Below are 13688 nucleotides of genomic sequence, written 5' to 3'. Positions count from 1 at the left end.
GATCTTGCCAGTCCTCATATATTCCTCGGAAACTTGGGTTCTTAGCAGGAAGAATTGCGAACTCTTGCGTTCGAGAGAAGAATCCTCCGAAGAATTTTTGGCCCCTTACATGAGAATGGACGATTCCGTAGCCTACATAATGACGAAATCTATGAGCGATACCATGACCATCCGGTTGTGGATAAAATCCGGCTCAATATGTTACGGGATGTCTGGAGTTCCTTATTAAGGCAAGCCTAGACCCGATACCGGTTGCTGCGCCGTTGATGATAATGATTTGGTTGCATAGAATTATGAAATTGTAGGCAGTTTACATTTGCAGATGTTGAGTAATCAATTCCAGAGAAATAAAAATATCGCAAAATCGCACTGGATAAATCAAGGCATAAGCGTGTGTATTTTTTTTTGGTGAGGAGAAAAACGTACTTATGATCGCAATATCTTGGGCCTATGCATTATTTTGCACTGGATGAATTAAGGCATAAACATGTGTAATTTTTCTGACGAGCCCCCTATCTTGATAATCGCAATGTGTTGATTCCATGCAGTTTTTCTGCATCACTTTACAAATCATGAGAAGTGTTGCAATAAATCAAAAGACAAATGAAATTGTAGAGTCTTTACATTAGCAGATGTTGGGTAATTAATTTCAGGGAATATAAAAAACTGCACTGGATAAATCAAGGCATATGCATGCGTACTTTTTCTTGTTCACGAGTAACATATCTTCATGATCCCAGTATGTTAGTCCAATGCATTTCTATGCATCATTTTGCATTGGATAAACTAAGGCGAAGGCATATGCAATTCTTTTTTTGTTGGCAAGCGTGTGTATCTTCATGATCGCAATGGTTCCATAAATTTTTTTTACGCATTATTTTGCAAATCGGGCATATTGCAATAAATCATAAGACAAGTAAATATATTATTCCCAAGCATTTGGTTGCATAGAATTATGAAATTGTAGGGAATTTGCATTTGCAGATGTTGGGTAATTAATTTCAGAGAATATAAAAGTATCAAAAAAATTGCACTCCATAACTCAAAGAATCAAGGCATAAGCATGTGCACTGCTTTTGTTGACGAACAACCTGTCTTCGTGATCGTAATATCTTATGCCCATGGTTTTTGAGGTTTTATGTAAAACAAAACCTTATTAAAATCGATTCACTGTCTGTCTGTCTATCTGCCACACGCACTTTCCTCCAAAACGGCTAAACCGTTCGGAACGAAATTTGGTGGACAGATGGGGACTATGAAATCCCATGCATACAGCGAGTGGCATAAATTTAGGAGGAGCTTAAAGGGGGGTTCCCGATACATGCAAAGGGGGGATTCAAAAAAAATTTCCAGCGGATATAGTCGTGTAGGGTATCAAATGAAAGGTCTCGATTAGTATTTTCCGTAACTGGTTAGTTAGTAGTTTTGTCGTAATTTGTAAAGTACGCGAGTGAGGAGTCAAAATGTACGCACTTACAGTGAGACTCATTTCCGGAAACTACCCAACCTAAAAATTCGAAAAAAATGAGGGTGATGCATTTAAATGAAATCTAGTCCTCAAAATATGTCCCATTCCGTTATCTGCTCAAATAAACTTCCTAATAGTGTATTACTAACTTTTAGAAATTTGCTGAAACGCCCCCCCCCCCCTTAATTCATCCTAGGACTTGCAAATTTTGTATCAGTATAAACATTTCGTATATACGTGCTGAATTTCGTGGAAACCTGGTCATTAACGCCAAAGTTATAGCAGTTCAAACGCAAACGCAATTTCGCGCGAATTAACTGCTTCCAAAGCCATGCAAATAAGATGCTGACGTCATAATTAACGGGAATAATTGACATTCGCGTGAAATATTAAAGTCGCATTTATGAAGAATCTACTTATCTGCAGCCTTTTTTAAGGTTTTATGTATAATAAAACACTTATGTGAGCCATACAAATAATATGCTGACGTCATAATTAACGAATAATTGATATTCGAATGAAATATTAAAATTCCATTCATGAAGAATCTACTTCTCCCTAGCCCTTTTTAAAATCGGTTTACTGTCTGTCTGTCCGTCTGTCTGTCTGTCTATCAGTCTGTCCGTCACAGGCATTTTTCTCGGTTACAGTGATCGACACCAAATTTGATAGAAAGCTGGGAACTATGAACGCCCACGCATACAGCAAGTTACATCCTTTTACGACGTACATGCAAAAGGGGGATGTCAATTTTTTTTTCAGCAAAAATAGTCATGTGGGGTATCAAATTAAAGGTCTCGGTTAGTATTTTCCGAGACCAGTCTTAGTTTTGACATTTGTTAGAAATGTGGGGAGTGCGGGGGGTGAAACGGATCATTCCTTTAAGGGGGCCATTCTCAGAAACTACCAAACCGAAAAATCTGAAAAAAATCAGGTTGCTACCACTATATGGCGCCTGGGCTCCGAAATACCTTCCATACGGATATCTGTACAAATAAAGTTAATAATATATATAATTATATTACTATAATTTTTAGTAATTGGCTGCAAACCCCCCCCCCCCCTTTAGTTTATGCTAGCACAACGAAGTTTCGCAACAATCTAGGGTATAACGTAGCGCATGATCTCACCAGGCTTCTTGGAAATCGCTTTCTAAAAACTAGAGGGCAATGGAATTTTTCACTATGTGACATGGAGCTGTCATGCGCTCCTCGCCCCGCACATCTCCTTCTTTTTCTTCAGTCTTTATCCCGTTCACAAGCGGGGTCGGCTTGCAGTGATCGCCTTCGACATTTTATTTTATCAAACGCCTGATCTGGATGCAATTTCGAGGCTTTTAAATCCCTATCCAGCGAATTAAGCCACCGTTGTTTCGGCCGCTTAACATTGATTTCGATGTTCAGAGCAATCTTGGTAAGTGAATTCTCGTTAATGCGAATTACGTGACCATACCATCGAAGACGCCTTCCTCGGAGTTTCTCCACGTTCGTTGCACCCTCATATCGATTGCGGATATCCTCATTTCGGATGTAATCAAAACGTGTCACGCCATCAGTCCAATGCAACATCTTCATCTCCATTTCGCAAGACGCAGTTCATTGTCTAGTTGCCCGACACTCACAACTAGAAAGAGCAGCAGACGGACGATATTGCGGTAAATTTTAGATTTGAGACGTTCGCTGATACGTCGATCACAAAGAACACCAGTTGTGGAAAGCCACTTCATCCAGGTCTCATTAATGCGTGAAACAATTTCATTACGCAGTTCTTCCTTGGCTGATAGCATTAACTCGAGATATTTAATTCGCTCAGTTCTGGACAGATTACTGCAGCTGACAGCGCTGAGCAATTTAAATGTCTCGAGTCAATGCTATCAGCCAATGGAGAACTGCGGTATGCTCCTCACAAAAGGAAACACAAAATCTTTTATACCTAAAGCGTAAAGCTTCCGGTTTCCCGACTTGTTTTTTATTCATTTTTCAAATCATACAAAGTGTTGCAATAAATCATAAGACAAATATCTGCGGAATCTTGTTCGTAGGCATATAGTTGCATATGTTTGTATTATGAATTTGTAGGAAGTTTACATTTGCATATGTGGGGTAATTAATTTCAGAGAACATTAAAACATCACACAACTGTCCTAGATAAATCATGAAGCAAGTATCATGATGATGACGATTTTTTTAAGAGCTATGTAGATGTCTTCATGATGGCGACATTATGTTCTCATGTAGCGAATACATGAATAAAAGGAATTTCTTCTGGAGGTAATTATCATTTGCAAGACTGCATTACAGCAATGTGGTAAGCCTATTTAATATCGATCTAATTTATTAACATTGATTCAATGCGCTTTTAACGCAAGAAAACTCAGCACAACTTTATGATTGGGTCGCTATAATATATTTTCCTTTTTACTTTCATGAAAGAGAAAAAAACTGTCTCTGAAACTGAAAAAATCTATTTCAGAAGTAAAATTCGATGTACTTTTAGCGCAAGAAAATTCAGCGCCTACACTATGTATGGATCGCTAACATTTCCTCCCTTTTAATTGTAAATTGTTTTTGAAATAAAATTTGATGCGCTCTTAGCGCAAGAGAACTGAACGCCAACTTGAAGTTTGGGTCACAAGTACACTTTTCTTGATTTGCTTAAGAAAATATTTTACTATAATTTATTATTTGTTTCCTAAGCATACCATCGGAAACCTGGACATTGTCAGCGAAATATTACCCCAGATCTATGTATCAATCTTCAGTTTAGAGGGAGGCAAAAAATATCTCATCACCGAATTAAAGTTTGTTAAAACTAAATTTGGACAGCGTTTGACAGTCCATTTCAGTAATAACAATTTTGTTTCTGACCCCCTCCCTTGTCCGAAAGAATTCGTAACCAGAAGCAGATCGATGAGCTGAATGCCATACAGGAACACTATTTCGTTTTCAAAGGAGTGGATGTGCAGAAACATAATTATTTCAAAATAAAATTTTTCATTTGTTTAATTTAAAATAATATTCAAAATGTCCCATAATATTATTAAATAATTTTATAAGGTAAGAATTTTAAATAACATCACCACCCGAGTTGTAGCGAATTTCATAATCTGTATATGAAATTTCTACGTTATACTGTGAAGTAAATTTCTAGAGTCATTGTTTGATATTAACCAGTATAACCACATCTATCGAAAGATATATAAAAAAGTGTACATATATTATTAATTCTAAAGAATATTGAATGATGTATGTGTAAATAAGTGTAATAAAATAAATATTTGAACTTTATCAATGAACTTTTTCATTTAAACTTGATCCCATTACATAAGTCATAGCTTAGATACACACCAAACCCGGTTAATAACCCCCAAAAACACTTGAAAAAGATCGCTATCTCAGAAACACACTAAAAAACACCCTCACATTTCCCAACACACATACCAATGCTCCATATCCCAGATACGCACCACAACGTAACTTGGCATCATCCAAGACACAAAACAAGTCGGAATACCGGAAGCTCGCGCTTCGGGTATAAAAGTTTTGTGTTCATCTTATCTAAGAAATTTCAACGCACATTTTTCTATCCGTATATATGATAGTTACAAATCCAACATACTCCTTCATATTTTTCCAAACTACGAGACATACGTCCATATTACAGCCTATTTCCGAATACTGTACACATATATGCACGTATATCAATTGATCGTACCCATCTTTCCGATTTACTTCTTATATCTATCTGAATTAGGCACTACCCGCAAAGTTCATTAGCACGCATATACTATATACCTACATACACACATGTCTGGTTGGAGTAATTGATATTCATATACAAATGACTAAAAATTAAAACAAAATAATTCTTTCCGCCCCCATCCATAAGAACTCATTTCGTTGTGGTATTGACGAATTGATATGTGATGATGACGTCATGCAGGTTGTAGAGTGCACGAAATTCACAAAAATTGTAAAGTTTCACCCCCTATAACTTTGTTAACAATAGTCGGATTTTCTTCAAACTTGACTAAATTGTGCACCATGTTCTTCATTACACCTATGCTAAATTTTGTACTTCTGCGATGAACATAAGGAAGGTGCCGGGTAAATTTCTAAAATATGGAAATGTACTATTATTAACTTTATTTGTGCAGATATCGGAACCGGATATATTTTGAGGCCTAGATTTCATAGAGATGCACTACTGTGATTTTTTCGGATTTTTCAGTTGGATATGTTCTGAGAACGAGACCTGTTACACTTTTTGGAGGTCACATTTTGAGCCCTCACTCCCCTATGTTTCACCCAATATCAAATATTGAACCAGTTTCGAAAAGTACTAATTGAGACCTTTCATTTGATACCCCACATGGCTACATTCTGTGGAAAAAAAAATTTGCAGCCTCCTTTCACCTGTATGGGGAGCCCCCCTTAAACTTAATACAAAATGGCGCCAGTTGCTGCATGTAAAGGGAACGGCAGATCACATACTCTTACTAATTTTCGTGACAATCGGTTCAGCCGTTTCCGAATAAATCAGGTGTGACAGACAGACAGACAGACAGACGGACAGACAGACAGACGGACAGACAGACATCGAATCGATTCTAATAAGGTTTTGTTTCACACATGGCCGTGTACAGTTTTACCCTGGCTATGTTATCATAGGCGGCTTTAAAGTCGATGAAAAGATGGTGCAACTGGTGTCCATGTGAAATGAAGAAATTAAGGCGCTGAGGGATCGACGGGGAAGGATTGTCCCCGAGTTAATTTTTTCACCTAGGCGACAAGTGACCCCCGTCTTCCGCTTCGCCCCCTGCCGCTTCAAGTATAATGGTGGAAACCCTAAACACCTGGGGGGACTAACGCTTCCTGGGAGAGGATAAGAGGGAAAACAACCTCAGTTCAACGCATGATTATAATTTATGTTACGAAACTTTGTGTTTTTCTATTGTTATTCATTTCTTCTTTAAAAGTATGTATGTAGTTAATTAAACTTGACAAAGTAGTAGTAAATTGTAAATTCAATATTCATATTCCTTTCGCTTCCATTTGCGTTCTGCTATATTAATTGCTTTCTATAAGAAATATATATCTAATGCAAATATAATATTGTGTCCGGATGGCTCAAGTGGTTAGAGCATCGACCTGTCATAATGGAATGGAAAAATTACCCCATCCGAAAATTACGCCTGACTTTAAAGTCGGCAGATGGGACTCCTCGTCTTCGCAAGGTTTGAGAGGCAATAAAATAGCGTCATTATCCGGTATCGCCAGCTGTGGAGAAGCTTTTGTACGTGGATGTAGATTGGCTGTTGGAAATGGGGGTCCTCTAGAGCACTTGGGCTTCTCCGGTGACGGTTGTCGTTAAACTAGGCATGGTGAAAATGTGCTTCGATGCCCGTAAAGTCAATCTCTGTACGGTAAAGAGTGCTTATCCCATGCCACTCATTGATGCGATATTGAGTAGGTTGCCTAAGGCTCAATACATTTCCGATATTGACCTTAAAGACGCCTTTTTACAAATACTCCTTGATGACACGTCAAGGGATAAGACCGCCCTCGTCATTCTAGGAAGACCCTTGTACCAGTCTCGAACACTGCGTTGCGGATGGTACAATGCTCCACAAACATTGTGTGAGTTAATGGACAAGGTGATTCCAGTCCATCTGAGGAAACAAGTGTTCGTCTATCTGGATGATTTGTTGCTCATGTTTGAAACGTTCGAGGACCATATTCTCATCCTTCAACAGGTTGGTGCTCATCTAAACAGCGTGGGTTTGACTATCACTGTGGAGAAAAACCATTTCGTACGGAAGGAGATGAAATACTTGAGGCATATCATCCGACATAGGGAAGTTCGGACGGACCCAAACAAAATAAAGACTACCGTGTAGTTTCCGCTACCGAAATTAGTGAGACAGTTGCGTCGTTCTGTGGTAATCTGTGGCTGGTACCGCAGTTTCATCCGCGACTTCGCAGCTTTTACGACTTCGTTGACCAATATACTATGTAAGGGTCGTCGGTTCGAATGAACCGATGATGGGGTCCAAGCTTTGGTGCTCTGATGCTGCGTAATGCAGATTTCACCAAATCGTTATCTATACATTACGACCCTAACAAAGACGCCATTAGTGCGATTCTCATCCAAGTAACACCTGAACGAGATGCGGTCCCTATTGTTTTCATGTCGTAGAAACTTAACGCTGCGCAACGTAATTACACGGTGACGGAGCAAGAGTGTCTGGCTGCCGTACAGGCTATTTAAAAGTTCCGGGTCTACGTGGAGGGAAATGAGTTTGAAGTGTTCACTGATCACGCTTCCCTCAAATGGGTAATGAGCCGAAGTGATTTGAGTGGTCGTTTTGCACGATGAGCATTGGAGCTCCAAGGTTTCAAGTTCACCATCAAGCATCGCAAGGGGACACAAAACGCCGTCCCTGTCATTCTGCCCCACGTTCATGGTACCTTGGAGATGTCGACGCTCAGCCATGAAGACACCACTGAACTCGATTTGAACTCGATTTGAACTCTCCCGTTTTTAAATCTGCGGAGTATCTCCTATTGATAGCCCGAATCGTAATGTAGCCAACGGGTGTACCTACAAAAGAACGGAACACGCCTCGGGGGATACTCTTCATCGGGCCTCGAGTTGGAAAATTTGGGTTCGAGGGGAGTTGACAGAGGGTTTGATTGAGTGGCGTCATGACCACTGCCTATGTGCTTATGGGGGTTTGTGTACTTTTGGCGCCGTTTGGGTCAACAAGTAAAGTCATATGTGGACAGTTGTACTGCGTGTAAGACCACGTAGGCAAGTAATCAAACGTTTTGACCGTGTCATGTTTGCAATCGATTGCCGCTAGTTGTTTAAAATTGCCGCTACACAGTAATATAGTAATTTGGTCTCATCCTCTGCAGCCTATGCAACATGTGTTGCTCTATATGAATTTCTTGACAATTTGTGACCGCTTGCTTCAGGTGTGAAAGGTTTTGTGCTTCTCCATGTGAAGAATGATGAGTGCATGGCAGTTCCGCGTGTACATATTTAAATATTCAAGTGTGCGCTATCTTTTAAAGATCCACACAAAAAATTGATCACACCAGCACTGTGTTGATAATAGCCAACCTTGTAGGCTTCACACCAGGAGTTCAATATTATTCACAAGTGGGACGAAGCTAATCTACAACAGAGACCAAAAAGGGCCGGAGAGAAGTAGGTTCTTCATGAATGGAATTTTAATATTTCCCTCAATTGTCAACTATTTTCGTTGATTATGACGTTAGCATCTTATTTGCATGTCTTAGAATGCAGTTAATCCGCACAATATTGATAAGATTGGACTGCTATAACTTTCACACTAATAGCCGAATTTCCGTGAAACTTGGCATGCTTATGTGTCCGGATAGCTGAGTGGTTAGAGCACAAGGCTATCGTACGGAAGGTCGCGGTTCAAATCTCGCTGGCGGCAGTGGGATTTGTATCGTGATTTGACGCTAAGACACACTTCAAGGCCCTGATCCAATATGGATTGTTGTGCCAACGATTATTATTATTATTATTGGCATGTGTATGCGCGATACTGTCCTCTAAGCCCATGGTACTCCGGCTGCTATTCCTAGGATGAAATTAAGGGGGGTTTTCAGTCAATTTCTCAAAATTGGTAATATACTATTAGTAAGTTTATTTGAGCAGATATGGGAGTGGGACAGATTTTGAGGCCTATATTTCATATAAGTGTTTACACAAAACCTTAAAAAGGGCTGGAATTTTTCATACACGGGGCTACAATATTCCAGACGAATGTCAATTATTCTCCCTATTTATAACGTCAACATCTTGTTTGAAAGGCGTAAGCTGCAGTAAATTTGTGTGAAATTGATAAGTTTGAATTGCTATAACTTTGATGGTAATAACCCGGTTTCTATGAAACTTGGCAGTGTTATTCACGATTCTGTCCTTTATGCTGTTGCAATTTGGTATTCCTAGGATGAATTTAAGTGGAGTTTTCCAGGCAACTTCGGAAAGTTGGTATTATACTATTAGTAAATTTATTTGAGCACATATCGGAATGAGATATATTTTGGGGTTTAGATTTCGTATAAATGTACCACCCTGATTTTTTTCAGATTTCTGCGTCGAGTAGTTTCCGAAAATGAGTCGTGTCTTACTTTAAAAGTGCACATTTAAAACCATATCAGCTTCGGAAACTACTAATCGATGCCTTTCATTTGATACACACACATGACTACAATTGTTCGAAAAAATTTTACATCCCCCCTTTGCATATATGTCCCTCAATGTATGCGCACGGATCAGTTTAGCCGTATTGAAAAAAAGTATGAGTGACAGACAGGGAGGCAGATAGACAGTGAATCGATTTTAATTAGGTTTTGTTTTACACAAAACCTTAAAAACCACGCAAGAACGGAACACAACGATAGTCGCCGAAATTTAGTCAAAAATGGATGATTGGTCTGTTTGCCGAGAATTCTAATGAGTGCGGCAGGCGTCAGAGAAACGTAAAAAGGAATCATAATCTTATGGTGAACTTGTGGCGCGGCAGGATTCGCCACATTGTGGCGAATGCGAACAAATAGATGGCGCGGAACTATCCACTTTGTAGAGCTCGCCACGGGAGTGGAAGACTAGCGAGGAAAGTGTGCCATGAGTTAGGGGCAGAAAGAAACACATGAAGCGAGATGATTCTCTTTTGCCTCTAACGTGTAAATAGTCGTTTGCTCTTACTGATTCATTAAAATTTAATAAATTCTAATTATTACATCTATCGAGTATTGATTGTAAGAAAACCTAGTCTATGTTCCGGTGTACCTAAAAATTGTGGTTTGCAAAGAAATGGACTATTTTAGTTAAAAACTGTGTCTCGATCGCAGCTCGTTCACTACACGAATGACTTTTCTACGAAAAGGATTAGTAGCAATAAAACTTAGTCGTTGCGAGTATTAAATGTAATCCATACGTCAGCGGCATGAGCAAGCACTTTAGAACGGTTAGGACGAATTGAGATAAATCGAATAAGGGAAAGTTTATCAATATTTTGTGTGACCTACGCCTTTACATTTTGCCACGATCCTTGGATTCGGCGATCAGATATAAAAGAATGAACATTTTTTTTAATTCAGACGAAGTTGGAGAAGTAATAACATACTTGAATTATCGCATTTTTGTACAGCTTAAATATATTCTCCATTAGTTCTTAGTTGGATATTTTGTATATTATTATTTCAGTGTGGCTTGAGACTGCATAAGAGAGCTGTTAGGGGAGTTTGATTGGTTAATAATCTTAGTGACCGTGTTGGTACCAAGGTGATGCAACGCTGGACTCTCATCGTAAGAGAGTTGGCGTGCAACGTGGGGCCACAGTTGTTGCGTACGTAACAGGTATTTGATGCAGAATGGTAGAAGAGGAGTGCGGGCGTCTCGGAAGTCGTGGGGGAGCTGAAGGACATTTCAGGCAACTGCAAACAATGGCGCGTAGGTGTGGTTGGCGCGCTATATCTGTTGTGTTAATGACAAGGACGATACTTTCTTACTACCGATCGCCGAGCCGCGTCAGATAAATAGAGAGAATATATCGAGCAGATTTTAACTGGTTCATCCTCCACTTCCACAAGTACTAGCGACTTTTAAAGCAATTTCATCTGGCAACGCAAGTTGGAATTCAGAGGAAGAAAGGGCAGCAACCCTGTCGGTCGAACAAAAACCAAGCACCGGGAGACGCCGTATCACATTGGTTTGTCGGCCGTGATGCAGTAGGTGAATGTTCCCAAAGCCTAATTGGGACGATCAGACTCCGTGTGCACGGGGATTCATCGGAAGTGCCAATGGGTCATGAAACCTTACCAGGGGTATGTTTCACATATTTCGAGAGAATTCCTGTTGTATGTGCGTTTAAATCGGTTGTTGCGGTTGGCTCCCTAGTAGGGGCCTCATGAAGATTATGGTTACGTTCAAGCGAACAGAGACCTTCGGGCCTCGACGCTGTATTGCGTTTCAATACGGAAGCCCTACTCCTTATTTTGGCAGAGATTTAGGTAGGTCTTGCATCCACCAGCATGAATGCTCAGCCATGCACGCGGTATAGATTGGTACCGGTGTAGTTTGTCACAGCGGGGCTCTAATTGTGGTCACCAAATCAATCCGTATCTTAAGAAGACCGGGGGATTAAGTCCCCGGGACATGTACCCACGTAAAACCATAGTGACGTAACTGTCCGCGCAACTAAAGTTGCGTTTGACCGTGTGCCACACGAACTCATCTGATATGCTCTGGGGCACAGTAGATCTACTATAGGCAGTACCCTTACAAAAATGACCCCACTTGCAAATGTGCTTGCAGAAGCTTATCTGTACACATCAGAGACGCTAAACAAGGAAAAGGCATAATCTTCGTCAAATCGTATTGGTAAGAGAGAGATCGGTAAGCTTCTGCTATTCTGATACTACGGCGTGGTCACCCATATAGCAAAAAGTTGTTTCACGTATTCACTTATACATAAGCAAAAACTTGCCAATCTCACCAATACATTGGCAAGTCCGGGCGGTATGTCAAACACAGCTGATCGAGTTTTTGGTACATCTCGCTCATGCTCAACGGCAAAACAATTTGAAATCGTGTGTACTCGCACTGATTTCCCCCCTTGAGGGGCAAGGGAGAGTGAGGTAGCTGTCTAGTATCTAACTGTGCTCTGGGGCAACACTTAGCACCAGTATGCTAATATTCATGCGCTGGGTTAAATTGCTCTACAACGATCCGAAAAGCAAAACGCGAAGTGTGGCCGATGTATGAAAACCGCTTCGTGTCTTTTTGGGTGGTTATCAAAGAAGCACCCTCTCACCACTCTTTGTTCTTGTTACGGTCACAGCCACAGTTCCCTGCACACTGCTCTATCCAGATGAAGTTTTCCTAACGTCTCATAGCAAAGCTGCTGTTGAGCAACTTGATCAAAATTGCAATGATCACCTCATGCAACACAGCCTCAAATTGAATAATGGCTGAATAAAAGAAATTTTTTGGCGACCGGTCCTACAACAACAGCGATTATTACAGTCAGTGGCGGTGACCTACCCAGAACTAAGCGATTTAAATATCTTGGATCAGGCTGTCAGCCAATGGTGAACTGCGTTATGAAATTGCTTCGTGCATTAGCGCAACCTGGATTATGTGGCGTTCTTTATGATCGACGTACCAACGAACATCTGAAATCCAAATTTTGCAACAATATCGTTCGCCTTGTCACCCTCTACAGTTTTGAATATTAGCCAACTATAAAAGGTAATGAACGACACCTCGTAGTAATGGAGACGAAGGCATTGCTTTGGATCGGTGGTACACCACCGATCCAAAGCAATGCGTTACAACACGCCTTGATCACAGCCGAAATGAGGGTATCGTCGATCGATATGAGGTTGCATCCGATCGTGCAAAAATTGCAAGAGAAATGTCTTCTATAATGTGGTCACGTAATTCGCGTTAACAGGAAATCACTTGTCGAGAGTGGTCTGAACTTAGAAGTCCATGGGAAACTCCAAAATACCCGCTGAAACAACTTTGGCTAGATAGGCTGATTAGATATTTGAACCCTTCACGATTCCGAAGAAGAAAATGTTGTTGCGTGTGGGTAAAATAGACTCCGCGCCTTATTTTCACTATGAGCGTTCCAAATTGTTTTTTTAACGGATATGGTGATTTGGCAGTTGAAAGTAGTATTTCGGGCTAAAAACATATAGTCATTTTCTAATGTGGGGAGTCTATTGCAGCTCTTGTTCGTGTTAATCGCTTTAAAAGCGAAAGAATGTGAAAGTTTCGAGAAATTGATCGATGAGGAAGGTCAAATTTGTACTGTAAAGTGTTTTAAAAGAAAACCCCGTTATTTTGGTTTCGATTTTGCTTAAACCTCACCAAAAAGAATCTCCGAATCATAGTGGGAATTCTCACTGGTCACTGTCGGCTGAACTACCACCTAGGGAAGCTAGGGATATCTACGGACACTGCCTGCAGGTTTTGTGAGGAGGAGGACGAAACCTCTATGCACGTCCTGGGACAGTGTCCGGCACTTGTGCAAAGTAGGTCGATACATCTGGGAGAACATTTAATACCAGATGCAAAGCTGAAACATCTGGAAGAGGTTTCCAGCCAATTACAAAAAAATATACTATTATTAACTTTATTTGATGAGATATCGGTACGGAAGTTATTT

Source organism: Hermetia illucens, chromosome 4 (assembly GCF_905115235.1).
Source record: "Hermetia illucens chromosome 4, iHerIll2.2.curated.20191125, whole genome shotgun sequence".
NCBI lineage: Eukaryota > Metazoa > Arthropoda > Insecta > Diptera > Stratiomyidae > Hermetia > Hermetia illucens.
Note: the sequence above shows the minus strand (reverse complement) of the source record.